The sequence below is a fragment of the Loxodonta africana genome, chromosome 1 (genome assembly GCF_030014295.1).
Source record: "Loxodonta africana isolate mLoxAfr1 chromosome 1, mLoxAfr1.hap2, whole genome shotgun sequence".
NCBI lineage: Eukaryota > Metazoa > Chordata > Mammalia > Proboscidea > Elephantidae > Loxodonta > Loxodonta africana.
The window spans coordinates 63,427,716-63,443,989 of record NC_087342.1 but is presented as its reverse complement, the minus strand read 5'-3'; positions in this window follow the sequence as shown (position 1 = coordinate 63,443,989).

Here is a 16,274-nt window from a genome sequence, read left to right as displayed (position 1 = left end):
AATTTCTGTTTATCTGGAAATGTCCTAATTTCACCATCATATTTGAATGAAAGTTTTACAGGATTAATTATTATTGATTGGCAGTTTTTTTTCTTTCAAGGTTTTATATATGTCATCCCATTGACTTCTTACCTGCATGGTTTCTGCCAAATAATCAGAGTTTAGTCTTATTTTTTCTCCTCTGTATGTGACTTTTTGTTTTTCTCCACCTGCTTACAGGATTTTTTCTTTGTCTTGGTTTTAGCGAGTGTGATTATGATATGCCTTGGTGTTTTTCTTTTGGGGCCTATCCTATGTGGGCTTCGTTGAGCTTCTTGGATAGTCAGCTTTTCAGCATTCACGATATTAGGGAAGTTTTCTGTCAGCAATTCTTCAATGATCCTCTCTGTGTTTTCTGTTTTCTCTCCCTGTTCTGGAACTCTGATCACTTGCAAATTTTTGCTTTTGATTGTATCCCACATAATTCTCAGGGTTTCTTCATTTTTCTTCATTTTTTTTTTCTGATTTTTCCTCAGAGTTCTATCCAAGTGTTTGCCTTCAATTTCACTGATTCTGTCTTCCATCTTTTCAAACCTGCCCCTCAGCCCTTCTATGACACTGTCCATTTCAGAAATCTTGTTGTTTATCTTTTGGATTCTTAACTGTTGTTTTTGTATGATTTATATTTGTGAATTTATTTTGGCATTTTGTTCCTGTATTACTTTCCTGAATTGTTCCATTTTTTGGTCTGTATTTTCCATGAATTTGTCTGCCTTTTCCAAAAATTTGTCTATTTTTTCCTCATTTTTGTCTGCTTTTTCCTTCAACTCTTGGACTGCTCTGAATAGTAGAGATTTGAATTCCCTGTCAGGTAGTTCTAGTGCCTTTTCTTCTACTGGAAAGTCATCTGGTGTTTTATTTTATTTTATTTTATTTTTTTAAATAATTTTTATTGAGCTTTAAGTGAACGTTTACAAATCAAGTCAGTCTGTCACATATAAGCTTATATACACCTTACTCCATACTCCCACTTACTCTCCCCCTAATGAGTCAGCCCTTCCAGTCTCTCCTTTCGTGACAATTTTGCCAGTTTCTAACCCTCTCTACCCTCCCATCTCCTCTCCAGACAGGAGGTGCCAATGCAGTCTCAAGTGTCCACCTGATACAAGTAGCTCACTCTTCATCAGCATCTCTTTCCAACCCATTGTCCAGTCCCTTCCATGTCTGATGAGTTGTCTTCGGGAATGGTTCCTGTCCTGGGCCAACAGAAGGTTTGGGGACCATGACCGCTGGGATTCCTCTAGTCTCAGACCATTAAGTCTGGTCTTTTTATGAGAATTTGGGGCCTGCATCCCACTGATTTCCTGCTCCCTCAGGGGTTCTCTGTTGTGCTCCCTGTCAGGGCAGTCATCGGTTGTGGCTGGGCACCATCTAGTTCTTCTGGTCTCGGGATGATGTAAGTCTGTGGTTCATGTGGCCCTTTCTGTCTCTTGGGCTCACAGTTGTCGTGTGACCTTGGTATTCTTCATTCTCCTTTGATCCAGGTGGGTTGAGACCAATTGATGCATCTTAGATGGCCACTTGTTAGCATTTAAGACCCCAGACGCCACATTTCAAAGTGGGATGCAGAATGTTTTCATAATAGTATTATTTTGCCAGTTGACTTAGAAGTCCCCTTAAGCCATAGTCCCCAAACCCCTGCCCTTGCTCCACTGACCTTTGAAGCATTCAGTTTATCCCAGAAACTTCTGTGCTTTTGGTCCAGTCCAGTTGAGCTGACCTTCTGTGTATTGAGTATTGTCCTTCCCTTCATCTAAAGTAGTTCTTATCTACTAACTAATCAGTAAATAAACTGATTAGTTATCCACCCTCCCTCCCTACCCCCCTCGTAACCACAAAAGTATGTGTTCTTCTCAATTTATACTATTTTTTTCTCAGGATCTTATAATAGTGGTCTTATACAATATTTGTCCTTTTGCCTCTGACTAATTTCACTCAGCATAATGCCTTCCAGGTTCCTCCATGTTATGAAATGTTTCACAGATTCATCACTGCTCTTTATCGAAGTGAAGTATTACATTGTGTGAATATACCACAATTTATTTAACCATTCATCTGTTGATGGACACCTTGGTTGCTTCCAGCTTTTTGCTATTGTGAACAAAGCTGCAATAACATGGGTGTGCATACATCTGTTTGTGTGAAGGCTCTTATTTCTCTAGGGTATATTACGAGGAGTGGGATTTCTGGGTTGTATGGTAGTTCTATTTCTAACTTTTTAAGAAAACGCCAGATAGATTTCCAAAGTGGTTGTACCATTGATGTTTTATTTTGGACACTCCCTGGATCCATCCTGTCCTGTTTTTTCATATGTTTTGATATTGTCTGCTCTTTTTGAGACATTCAGTAGTTATTTTCTTCATTTCTTGATTGTAGATTTATTTGTTTCGTCCTGCTTTTTTGTTTTATTTGGTTATGTCTCAGCAGGCAGGCTGTGTGTTCTCTGTTGTTTGCTCATCTGTAGTCGTGATACTTTTCACCTCCTTGCCCAATGGGAAGGGCCAGTCATTCAGCTATGGTGCAACAGGGCAGATCCTGCTAAAGGGGAGGGGCTGAGATGGGTTGTTTATGGCACATACTAGGGCTGACAGGGCAGGACACGAATCAGTGCTGGGAGGGTTCCAGTAGGCCCTACCTCGGCTGCTTGGAGGTGTGATGTTCAGTGCACAGTATAGGTAGGCAGGAAAGAGGGTGGATTTTGTGGTGTGGAGCTAATAGGGGTATGGGAAAGAGGAGAGAGAGAGCAGAGAAACAGGAGCCAAAAACAAAGAAAACAAAGAGAGAGAGAGAGAGAGGAAAAAAAGAGTGCTAAGGGAGCTTGCCATTGGAGTGGATAGATGAGATACCAAGAAATGGAGAAAAACAAAAAGGAAAAAAAGAAAGAAAGTGGGAAAAAGAAAGAAAAAGTAACTAGACAAAAATTTGGAAAAGAAAAACAGAAAACCCCCAGGAGTCCCGGAGTCCCACCAGTGGGGCTGCTAAGACTGGGAAAGTGGCTCCCAGGCTGTACAGTATAGCATGGCTAGAAGAGGTATAGACGTCACACAGCACCAGGTATTCAGGAGACAGGAAAAGAAGGTAAGTGTAGAGAGACAAGAACTGAGAAATGAAGACAGACAGAAATGGAAAAAGAGAGAGAAAGGAAAAAAAAGAAAGAAAAAAGAAAAAAAGAAATGCCCCCAAGGATCCCACCCACATGGCTGTGCAGATTGGGGGAGTGGTTCCTAAGCCAAGCAGTACAGCCTGGCTAGAAGGGGCTCCCAAGCTGTGAAAAGAAAAAGAAAACAAACAAACAAAACAGAACAAAGCAAGACAAGAAAAATAAAAAAGCCACAGGGATCCCACCAGCATGGTGTCACAGGCCGGGGGAATGGTTCCCCAGTCGGGCATGGGTTCACAGTCTTTCAAGAAGAAGCAAAGATGGCACATAGAGCCAGGTGTTTCAGAGAAAGGAGGGAGAGGTGGTAGGAGGCACAGAAGAAACCAAAAGAGACGGAAAGAAGCAATACCAGCTCAGGGTCCCAGGCAGTGTGGGCAGAGTGAATCCAAGCAGCCTAAGGCCAAAGCAGTTGCCTGCTGGCCAAGAGACTACGGCTGGCAGGAAGCAGAGGAGGCCGAGGAGGGAGGAAGAAAAAGAGGGCTAGGAAAGCGGGTATCACTCATTACCGGGTGCTCGTCCCCCGCTGGGAACTTTGTGAAGCTGCTTTCCCGTACTCCCTGTCTGCTGATCTCCAATGTGGGTGGGACAAGTCCAAGTTGCACAAACACTGCACTTCCCAGTCATCTGAGCCACCACAGCCAGCCCAGAAGTTTGGAGGTATAGCAGTGGGGAGAGAATAGGGGGTGGGAAACTGTGTATCCCTGGTACTGGGTGCTCTGTCTCCTGCTGGGAATTCCACGAAGCTGCTTTCCCATGTTTCCTGTCTGCTGATGCCCGACAGGAGTCCAAGATGGCGGATCAGTGCTGCGTTAGCTGATGCGGCCCTCCGCGCATACCCCTCCTTGCTCTCCATCCTCTGTCAGTTTCTTATTCCATTTGGTTCTTGGCTGAGTTCTCTATCTCTTCATTTGGGACTTCAGGTTCCAGGAATGATGTTTCTCTGTGTTTTACTTAGTTTTTCGGGTCTTTGCTATGAAGGGACTGTGTGGTGCTTCTGTCTATGGTGCTATGTTAGCTGAAAGTCCCCTCTTCATGTTGTGGATTTCTAATTGTACAGTGTTGTGATCTGAGAAGGTGCTTTGTTTTATTTTGATATTTTTTAATTTATTGGGACTTGCTTTGTGGCCTAGGATATGGTCTATTCTAGAGAATAATGTATACTGTGCTGCTGTTGGGTGAAGTGCTCTGTATATGTCTATGAGGTTAAGTTGGTTGATTGTGTTATTTAGATCTTCGTATCTTTGTTGAGTTTCTTTCTGGTTGTTCTGTCCATCATCAAAAGTGGTGTCTTAGAGTCTCCTGCTGTTATTGTAAAACTATTTCTCTTTTCATTTCTGTTAAGGGTTATTTTATGTTTTTTGGAGCTCTGTCATTGGTTGCATAGATATTTGTTATGGTTACGTCCTCTTCGTAGATTGATCCCTTAACTATATAATGTCCTTCCTTGTCTGTTATGATGGAGTTTGATTTAAAGTCTATTTTATCAGAGATTAATATTGCCAGTCCTAGTGTTATTCAGCTACATTTTGCTTTATATTTTTCCATCCTTTGATTTTAACTTCTTTATGTCTTTGTGTCTAGGGTGTGTCTCTTTTAGGCAACATATTGATGGGTCATGTTTTTTTATCCATTCTGCGACTGTCTGTCTCTTGACTGCTGCATTTAACCCTTTTGCATTCAGCGTGATTATTGACAGATATGAATTTACTGCTGTCATTTTGTTATGCTTTTTTGTGTGTGTGTTTTTGACAGTTTCCTTTTTCCACTTTTCTGTGCCGAGCTCTTTTTGTTTGTGGATCGTCTTTTTATTTCCTTCATTTTTGCTGATTTTGTGTTTATTGAGTCTTTTTGATTTTCTTCTTTATTTTGGTGGGTAGCTTTGTTAACTTTCTTTGTGGTTACTGTGAGGTTTACCTTTATCATCCAGCATTTAAAATAGTCTGTTATTTTTAGATATCACCTTGACTTCCTTTCCACATGGAAGTTCTGTGACTTCACCATTTGTTCCCCCTTTTTGGTTTGAAGTTGTCATTAATTTCAGATTGACCTCTCTGATTCACTGTTTTCAGTTCTGTAGTTTTATATTACTCTTTAGATTTCTCTATCTGGGTTGGCATCTTGGTGAAGCCATCATGTGACTTGCTCTCGGGTTGTTGTTTGCTGTCATTGGCTCTCTATCTGAAGGACTCCATTTAATATTTCTGGTGAGGATAGTCTGGTTTTACAAATTCCCTTAATTTCTGTTGTCTGGGAGTGTCCTAATTTTGCCATTGTGTTTGAGGGACAAGTTTGCTGTGTATATGATTCTTGGTTGGCAACTTTTTCTTTCAGGGTTTTATATATGTCATCCCATTACCTTCTTGCTTCCATGGTCTCTAATCAGGGCTTGGTCTTATTGGAGTCCTTTTGTAGCTGTTCATTTTTCCTGATCTGCTCTTAGAATTCTTTATCTTTAGATTTGAAAAGTTTGATTAGGATATGTCTTGGTACTTTCCTTTGGGGTCTGTCCTGTATGGGGTTCTTGGATGGGAATCTTCTCATATTTCATTATATCGGGGAAGCTTTCTTCCAGGAAATCTTCAAAAATTCTCTCTGCGCTTTTCTTTTTTTTGTCTTTTCCTGTTCTGGGATTCCCATCACATGTAAATTATTCCTCTTCATATTGTCCCACATTACCTTTAGGCTTTCTTCATTTTTTTTTTCTTTTCATTCTTTTTTCTGATTATTCTTCAAACAAATTGGTATCAAGTGATTTGTCCACTAGTTCCCTAATTCTTTTTTCCATCGTTTCTGTTGGACATCACATCCTTCCATTGAGTTATCCATTTCTGATATTTCATTGTTAATCTTCTGCATTTCTAATTGCTGTTTTTGTATGATTTGTAATTATCTATTTAATTTGACATTTTGTTCTTGTATTGTTTTCCTGAATTCTTCTAGGGTTTTGTCTGTGTTTTCCTTGCTCTTTGATGACCCTATATATAAGCCTTTTGAATTCCTTATGAGGCAGTTCCATTATCAACTCTTCCTCAGGAAGATTTTCTGCCCCTTTATTTTGGTTGAAGACCTTGGTGGTGTAGTGGTTAAGTGCTACGGCTGATAACCAAAAGGTCCAGCAGTTTGAATCCACCAGATGCTACTTGGAAACTCTTTGGGGGCAGTTTTACTCTGTCCTATAAGGTTGCTACGAGTTGGAATTGACTTGACGGTAACAGGTTTGGTTTATTTTGGTCATTTAATTGAGCTATCTTGTCTTGTTTCTTTGTATGATTTTATATTGTCTGCTGTCTCTGAGACATTAAGGCATTATTTATGATATATTTTGTTTTGTTTTGATTTATTAGTGTGGGCAGGTCAAGCATGCTTCGGTGATTGCTTATCTGTGGCAATCTGCCACAGTTCTAGAGGGCAATGGAGGGCAGGATGAGCCCTCATCATTGTTCACTGGACATGTGAGACAGCTGAGGGCATATTGGGCATGTGCTATCTAGCTATAAGGGAATGCTCACAGTCACTCACCAGGTAGACAGGTGAGGGGCAAGGAGCAAGGTGGGCATCTGGGGGGCACTGATGTGCTCTGTCTGTCAGGTGGTCAGGATGGTCAGCTGGGAGTGTGTGCAGGTGCTCTCCCAGGCAGAGGAGGGATGGGTTGGGTGGCTGAGGGGAGCACTGGTGCTCTCCCAGGTAGGGGAGTGACAGGGAAGCCTGCCAGGGGTCACATAGGTACTCTCTCTGGTTTGGGAGGGATGGAGCAGGTGGCCGGGGGTAGGGGGAGAGAGAGAAAAAGGGGGCGGGGGTGGTTCATCTATTGTTCTGTGCTTGACTCCTGTCCTACAGTCAAATATTGGTGTTGGAGAGTCGTCATGTTTCTGGGCCCTGGCTCCCTCCTTGCTCTGTGTATGGTGCAATCCCTAAAGTTTTTTCCTTCCTCCTGACCTTTTCCTCCTTAATTCCAGTTCATGTTCTGCTCCCCTTGCTTCACTCTGGGTATGCTGACACAGTTTCTCTGTCCTATAGCATCACTATGAGTTGAAATCAGCTCCACCTTGATGGCAGTAGGTTAGGTTTGGCAGAGGGTCAACCATTTTTGGAAGCTGTCATCCTGTGCTCCTCACCCAGGGTCATTGCTGGCTTTGTCTCAAAATGCCCCCCTGTGCCAGGCTGTTTGTCAGGGCACCTCTACTCTATATCTCTCCCTGTTTACTGCTATCATTCACTTTCTTTTTCTAGTTGGTATTTGATTTAATTCTATGTCTTTTGATTTGATTCTCAAGGTTCCAGGGTTGTCATCTGAATCCGTTTCACTTCGTTTCTCAGGTCTTTGCTCTAGAGGGATGGTGCAGTGTGTCTGACTAGGCTGCCATCTTTAATCTCTCCCAAGTTCCCATGAAGTTTTTATTGACTGTTTTTTGGAAATCAATTGCCAGCCTTTCTTTCTAGTCAGTCTTAATCCGGAAACTCCACTTAAACTTGTTAGGTATCATAGCAACACTCAGGGCTCCACTGACAAATGGATGGAAGCTGTTGAGGTACATTGACTGAGAATTCAACCCCAGTCTGCTGCATGGAATGTGAAAATCCTACCACTGAACTAGCACTGGCCCCATAAAACCCCTTTAGGTTTCAGGAAATTTTCTTCTATGACAATGTTTTAACCAGCTTGATTTCTTTGAATGGCTTTTGCCTTGAAAGTAGGAAGTAATGAAGAATTTTTTTGGCTGTGGTTCAATTTCTGACCTAAATGGCATGGTGTTGATCATCTATAATTACTGATGATTTCCCAGAGAAAGTTCAGGGTAACACATGTTCGCCAATGAGGACAGCTACACACCTTGAGCCAGTGCCTGTCCAGACCTTGCGAGATAAATATACCTCAGTGCAAGAATGCAAATCCCCTTCTCTCTTTTCTACTGTGCTTTGTGCATTTCCTTCCTATGTGGTTTCATTTTTGGGGACAAAAGAAGGAAAATCCTCAGGTTGCTTAATCTCCCTAAAAATAATCTGTTGTTTTGTAGACAAGATACTCCAGTCTAGGCAGCGGTTGGCAAACTTTTTCTGCAAAGGACCAGTGGTAAATATTTTTGTCTTTATGGGCCATATAGCACAAAAACAACTGTAGACAATATGTAAATGAATGGGTGTGGTTGTGTTCCAATAAAAATTTACTGTTAGGAGTGAATTGTGTCCCCTCAAAATATGTGTTGTAAATCCTAACCCCTATACCTGCCTAACCCCTATACTGTGGACGTATACCCATTTGAGAATAAAGTTTTTCTTTGTTATGTTAATGAGATCATATCAGTGTAGGATGTGTCTTAAATCACTTTTGAGATATAAACAAAGGAGATTATGCACAGAGAGAAACAAGCACAGATAGAGGAAGATAAACTGCCACACCACATGAAGATCGCCAAAGAACTGAGGAACAGAAATTAAAAAGAGACAAGGACCTTCTTCCACAGCCAGAAGAGAGAGAAAGCCTTCCCCTAGAGCTGACTTCCTGAATTCAGACTTCTAGCTTCCTAACTAAAAAAAAAAAAAATCTGTTGGCATTGAATCAATTCTGACTCGTTGTGACCCTATAGTACAAAGTAGAACTGCCCGTAGGGTTTCCAAGGCTGGTGGATTCAAACTGCAGACTTTTTGGTTAGCAGCTGAGCTCTGTGCCACCAGGGCTCCTCTAGCTTCCTAAATGTTTGAAAACAAAATTTTGTTCATTAAAGCCTCTTACTTGTATTTCTGTTACAGCAGCACTAGATAATTAAGACATGCAGCAGATACAGCCTGAGGGCCAGATTCGCTGACCACTGCAGAGGGTCCCTGGGAGAAAGATGTGGCAGTCTGCTTCCATAAGGATAACAGCCTTGGAAACCCTGTGGGGCAATTCTGCTCTGTCCTATGGGTTGCTATGAGTGGGAATCAATTCGACCTTGATGGCAGTAGGTTAGATTTGGCAGAGGATCAACCATTTTTGAAACAGAGGGGAAAATGAAAGACATGTGCTTTCTGTGGTTATCAGAGCCCATGAAACAAGATACAATTTTGTAAATTATTTTAAGTTGTGCTAGGGTCAAAGATGGGACATTTGACTGAATGTTCTATATCCAAAATCGGGGGGAAAACACTGTGGGGAAGAAGTCCTTTGGGCCTGGGAGTTGGGGGAGGTAATGACTTGCCAGTGGAAGTCAAGTAGATTGGGAAAAGAATGATTAAATGTGGTTTATATTCATCAGGTTTATTGCGATCCACCGTAGTATGAAGTGACTATATATGTATTAAGAGTAGAAATAATAACAATAATAAGAAGAATATATACAATCTGATTTTCTCTTTTGGGATGGAGTTGGTAATAGTCTGTATTTGACAAAGCTTTATTACAATTCCTCTCTTTTTTAAATTTTACGTTTCATAAGAAACTGATGCCTATGATTTTTTTTTCTGGGTGTGACTGAACTTCCTGTTTTATATATATATATATATATTTTTTGCCTAAATTAGATTGTACAATCTTTGGTATGGTGAACAGTTCTTTTTACATGTTAAGGATCAAAACTCTACATTTTGAGTGCTTAGTAGATTACGGTTAACACAAATACAGAATTGAACATAATATTCAGAGGAAGGTGTTGAAAGTGATAGCATAAATAACAGGTAAAGAGAGGCACAGTAAAGAAGGAGATGCTAATTTTAAAATGGGATTCAACTGTTTGGGCTGTCAGAGATGCTGTGTTCCACTCTTTTGGAACCTCATCTAATGTGAAATCCATGCATTTCTTATTTCTGGCTTGTCTACAGTTATTCTCAGTTGACTTGCAGAAGTGTTACAATGTTTCTCTTATAAAGTACAGTACTTATTTGCCCAATGGCAACCAACAAACAAATACCCTGTTAACATGTACCTTCTAACAGATTTTCCCTGGCTGTTAGGTCAAAGTGGACGTCTGGAAGTTTAGAGAAGAAAAGGTTTTGCTTTGGTAGTTTGCCTTGGCCACCAGTTGCCATCAAGTCCATTCCGACTCATGGCGCCCCCATGTGTGTCAGAGTAGAACTGTGCTCCATAGGGTTTTCAGTGGCTGATTTTTCAGAAGTAGATCACCAAGCCTTTCTTCCAAGATGCCTCTGGGTGGACTTAAACCTCCAAGCTTTCAGTTAGCAGCCAAGCATATTCATCTTTTACAGCAGGGACTTCCTTTGGTAATTTAAAACCTCAGTTTTTCTTCATTGCCCCCATATGCAGTGATATATCCTGGTCCGCAGAGAGCCTGTCATACATCAGGTTCTCTCTTTACATAAAATCCTCCCTTTGGGATAGAAAAAGTACAGGCTCCATTCCATCCAGCTTCTGTGGTTATGGGAAGCACAGTGTGTTGCACATATTAAAATGCTTGGTGTACTCAGAAAAGAAGACATGCAAATTACACTACCATAAATATCATGTAAAAGATCTTTATGTATCTCCTCAAATATTCCTTGAGAATTAATTCCTGCATGTGGAGTTTTTGTGCCAAAATCTTCCTATGTGTATTGCCAACTCACCTAGCAATTTGTACCAATAGATATCCTTATTGCCAGTGTGTGAGACTGGCTATTTCTCTGAAAATGTCCCCTCTGTTCCCATCACACAACAGTTCATTGGGATTTGTTACTTTTGAGACCCTGGCCAAGTTCCCTGATGAAGCCGCTCACTTGGTGCTTTATGATGCCTGTAAGCAAGCACCCTGAAGCTTCCATAGTGGAATCAGATGGGTGATTATGACTTGGTGCCCTAGTACCCTGAAAGTGTGCTTCTGCTTCAACAAATTACCCCACTGAATCAGAAGGGCAATTTATTATGTGTGCCCTTTAATGAAGGAAGTATCTTGAAGAAGTTGAGAACATAGAGAACACAGCTTTAAAAGAAATATCTGATGAACACTGTTGCTTTCAAAAATGCCAAGGAATTTATCATATGATTAGTTTAGACATTCCACCAATATTTACTGAGCACCACATTGCCAGGAATTATGTTAGGAGCTTAAGAGGCAGTTGTTCACACAAAACAAGGGGATACTTCCTGTTTTAAAATCAGAAAAGGTGGGCATCAGGGTTGTATCATTTCATCATACTTATTCAATCTTTATGGTGAGGAAATAATTGGGAAAGCTGGACTATATGAAGAAGAACACGGCATCGGGTTTGTAGGAAGACCCAATAACAACCAGCAATATGCAGATGAAACAACCTTGCTTATAGAAAGCCAAGAGGACTTGAAGCACTTACTGATGAGATCAAAGACTACAGCCTTCAGTATGGATTACACCTCAACATAAAGAAAACAAAAATCCTCACAACTGGACCAATAAGCAACATCATGAGAAATGAAGAAAAGGTTGAAGCTGTCAAGGATTTCATTTTACTTGGATTATCCACAATCAATGCTCATGGAAACAGCAGTCAAGAAATCAAAAGATGTATTGCATTGGGCAAATCTGCTGCAAAAGACCTCTTCAAAGTGTTAAAAAGCAAAGATGTTACTTTGAGAACTAAGGTGCAGCTGACCCATGCCATGATATTTTCAATTGCCTTATATGCATGTGTAAATCTGACAATGAATAAGGAAGATCGAAGAACAATTGATGCCTTTGAGTTATGGTGTTGTAGAAGACCATTGAATATACCATGGACTGCCAGAAGAATGAGCAAAACTGTCTTGAAGTACAGCCAGAATTCTCCTTAGAAGTAAGGTTGGCCAGACTTTGTCTTGCTTACTTTGGACATGTTATGAAGAGAGACCAATCTCTGGAGAATATCATGCTTGGTAAAGTAGCTAGCCAGTAAAAAAAGAGGAAGACCCTCAGTAAGATGAATTGACACAGTGGCTACAACAATTGACTCAAACATAGCAACTATTATGAGGATGACGCAGGATTACGCAACATTTCCTTCTGTTATACATGTGGTCACTATGAGTCAAAGCCAACTCAACTGCACCTAATGAACTATGTTAGTAGGAGCTTGGAGTACAGGAAAGAATAAAACATCACATACGATTTAGGAGTTCACGGTCTAATGGAATAGATGGGTGATCACCTGATGAGGCTCAGAGACCTGTCCCAGAGTCCTCACATGTACATTAGTTTATGTATTGAATTGTGTTCCCCAGAAAGCTATATTGAGGTCCTGACCCTTTGTACTTGTGAAAATAATCTTTTTTGGACATAAGGTCTTTGAAGATGTTATCAGATAGCTTAACATGATATTATTTTGGAGTAGGGTGGCTCCTAATCCTGTATGACTGGTGTCTTTATAAATGAAGATACATAGAGACAGGGAGACAGAGGAAGGACATTCTGTGATGTTGCATTTGCAAGCCAAGGAGCACCTGGCACTACCAGAACCTAGGAGAGAGGTATGGACCAGATTCTCTCTCAGCCTCAGAAAGAATCAATATGGCTGATACCCTGATCTTAGACTCTCAGTCTCCAGAACGGAGACAATAAATTTCTGTTGTCTAAAGTTCCCTGTTTTGTGGTATTTTGTTACGGCAGCCCTAGGAATCTACTACAGTTAGGTTCTTTCCTCCTTGTATAGCTTGGTGGAGACCAGCACTGTACATTGTGAGCACAGAAAGAGAAAGACACATCATTGCCTCAGGTCCCTATTACCTGCTCATCTCTCACCTGTGACCACCTGTTGGGGTGAATGGCTAAGTGTCTATGACTTTTAATCTGCATAGGCAGACTTTTTTGTTTGTTTGTTTAGAAACACGAACACACTCCTTATTTGAGGCTCAGATGCTAAATACTTCTACAGATCCATGAAATGTCACCAACTACTAGAATGCGTGTGATCATAAAATCTCTAATGAGAGAAAAGAATGAGGAGAATTTTGTCTTTAGCCAAAAGACCCATTTGCCTTTTGCTACTCATATCCTCTCTTTGAAAATCAGCACCATAGTTTTTAGGGGCTTTAATCCATGATTACTTGTTTTGGATTGTCAATAAAAGCTAAATTTAAAGAAAGAGAAACAATTTCTCCAGTCCCATGGTGATTTAAAATATGTGTGCTTGAACAGAAAATTTTCATGTCGCTGTCAGTTCTTTCAGGGATTTCACTTCTTTAGCATCTTTCACCTTGGCACTTATTGTAGAACTAGCATTCTAATTAGAATGTTTACAATTTGGCACTAACATGAGAAAGCAGGACTCAAAATTCCAGGTATGCCATGATTACAACTGTGTAAAATATTGTAAGCATTTGAACAAAGACTGGAAAGGAAAATCCCTGATATGAAATTATGTATTATGTGAAAGGCAGGGAACTGACAGGATTTGTGTTTCACCTTTAAAACTTCTTTAGTATTGCTATCATATTGCTTATATCCTTTTCAAAAAGTTCCATCATGATAATGTTAATAATAAGCCTTGTCCTTATTACCTAGTGCTGCTATAACAAAAAATACCACAAGTGGATGGCCTTAAAGAACAGAAATTCATTCTTTCACAGTTCTGGAGACTAAAAGTCCAAACTAGGATTTTGGAAGGTTGATTCCTTCTGTGGGCCTCTCTCCTAATTTCTGGTGGCTGCTGCAATCCTTGGTGCTCCTTTCTTGCTTACAGATGCCTCTGTCTTTATTGTCACATAGCATCTCCCCTGTATGTCTGTTCTCCTCTTTAGAAGATACCACTCAGAAATGATTGGGAAGACAAATTACATAACTGACACCTCATAAAAATTAAGCGCTTATGCTCATCCAAAGACTTTCTCAAAAGAGTAAATAGATAACCTACACACTGGGAAAAAACCTTTGGAAATGACACATCCAATAAAGGTCTAGTCTCTGAAATATATAGAAAACTTCAACGACTCAACAACAAAAAAGACAAACAACCCAATTAAAAAATGGGCAAATGACATGAGCAGACACTTCACCAAAGAAGGCATTCAGGCAGCCAACAAACACATGAAAAAATGCTTGTGATCATTAGCCATTAGAGAGATGCAAATCAAAACTACAATGAGATACCATCTCACCCTGCCTAAAGTGGCACTGATTAAAAAAAAAAAAAGTAGGGAACTGGGCAGGGGACAGATAACATCAGATGTTGGTGAGAATATTGGGAGATTGGAACCGTTATCCATTGCTGGTGGAAATGTAAAATAGTACAACCACTATGGAAAATGGTATGGCACTTCCTCAAAAAACTACTTTATGATCCAGCAATCGCAGCCCTAGGTATATACCCTAGAGACCTAATAGAAGTGACATGAACAGACATACAGACACTTATGTTCATTGCAGAGTTATTCACAATAGCAAAAAAAGAAAAAGGTGCCCTTCATTGGATGAATGGATAAGCAAAATATTGTCACATACATACAATGGAGTACTATGGAACCATAAAGAACAATGATGACTGTGAAATATAACATGGATGGATCTGGAGAGGAAACCCTGGTGACGTAGTAGTTAAGTGCTATGGCTGCTAACCAAAAGGTCAGCAGTTTGAATCCACCAGGCGCTCCTTGGAAACTCTATGGGGCAGTTCTACTCTGATCTATAGGGTCACTGTGAGCCAAAATCAACTTGACAGCAGCAGATTTGGGATCTGGAAAACTAACACTAAGTGAAATAAGTCAATCACACAAGGACAAATACTGTATGATCCTACTTTTAGACACAGACAAGAATAGATACCAATGTTCACAGAGACCAGTGTTCAGTGGTGATTACCAGGGATTGGAGGGTGAGAGGGTCACTCTCTAGACTATAGATACTTGTTATTTTTGATGATGGGAAAAGGAGCTCAGAATGTGGGTGTAATCAGCACTGTTTGACCAAAGTAAAAGATGCCACTAAGTGGCACACAAGAGAAAAGAATGTTTGTGATAAAGAATATTGACATATATAATTTGGCAACTATGTCAACAATAACCAAAAAACTAGCGTATGGTCACATATAGAGGTGTATAGGCATATATGTGTATGGGTAAAGAAAAAAAAAATAGGTACAGGTAATTCATATGTGTGGAGAGATAGAAGTTTTTATATGTATGTTTATACAGATATGTGTGTGCATGTGTGATGGTTAAGATTGTGTGTCAACTTGGCTGGGCCATGAGTCTCAGTGTTTATATGTGATCACTCCCACAATGGGATCTGCTGTGAGTAGCCAATCAGTTGAAAGGGAGTTTCCTTAGGCATGTGGCCTGCATCGGAATATAAGCAGATGTTCTGGCTATTTACTCTTTCTGGATCCTGCAGGTGGCTCACATTCATCTGATCTCTGGTTCTTGGAACTTGAGCTAGCAGCTTACCTGCCAAACTTGGAATTCATCGATCTTCACAGCCTGTGAACAAGAGCCCTGCTCTCTGACCTGCTGATCTTGGGTTCACCAGTCCCTGCAGCTATGTGAATCATGAGAAGCCTCTATGCTGATCCACAGACTTGGGACGTTCCAGCCTCTACAACCGTATGAGTTGTTTCCTTGATATAAATCTTTCTCTCTATATATATTTATACACTTTACTGCTTTTGCTTCTATAGAGAACCCAGCCTAAGAAAGCATGCATATATATTCATAGAGCACACAGTTACAGATGCTTCTCAGATATAACCACACATCTTGCAAAGAATGGTTTTCTGAGTTTGAAAGTTTAGGACCTTCGTTTCATAGGACAACTCAGTCAATTGGTACCACAAATTTCATGCTCTACATTCTAGTGAGGTGAATAGAATGTGGGGTCTTAAAAGCTTGTGAGCAGCCATCTAAGACACAACTATTGGTCTCTACTAGTATGGAGCTAAAAGAAAACCAAAGAGAAAGAAGGAAACCAAAGTCTCAGAGAAGAAACTAGTATACAGGGCTAATAACCTACACAAGCCACATCCTCTTCTACCCTGAGACCAGAGGAACTAGATGGTACCTGTCTACCACTACTGACCATTCTAATCAGGGCCACAATTGATGGTCCCTGATAGAATGGGAGAAAAACAGAAACAAAATTCAGATTCTTAGAAAGTCCAGACTTATTGTACCAGTTGAGACTATTGTCCTGAGATACTATTTTAACCTTGAACCGAAACTATGCCT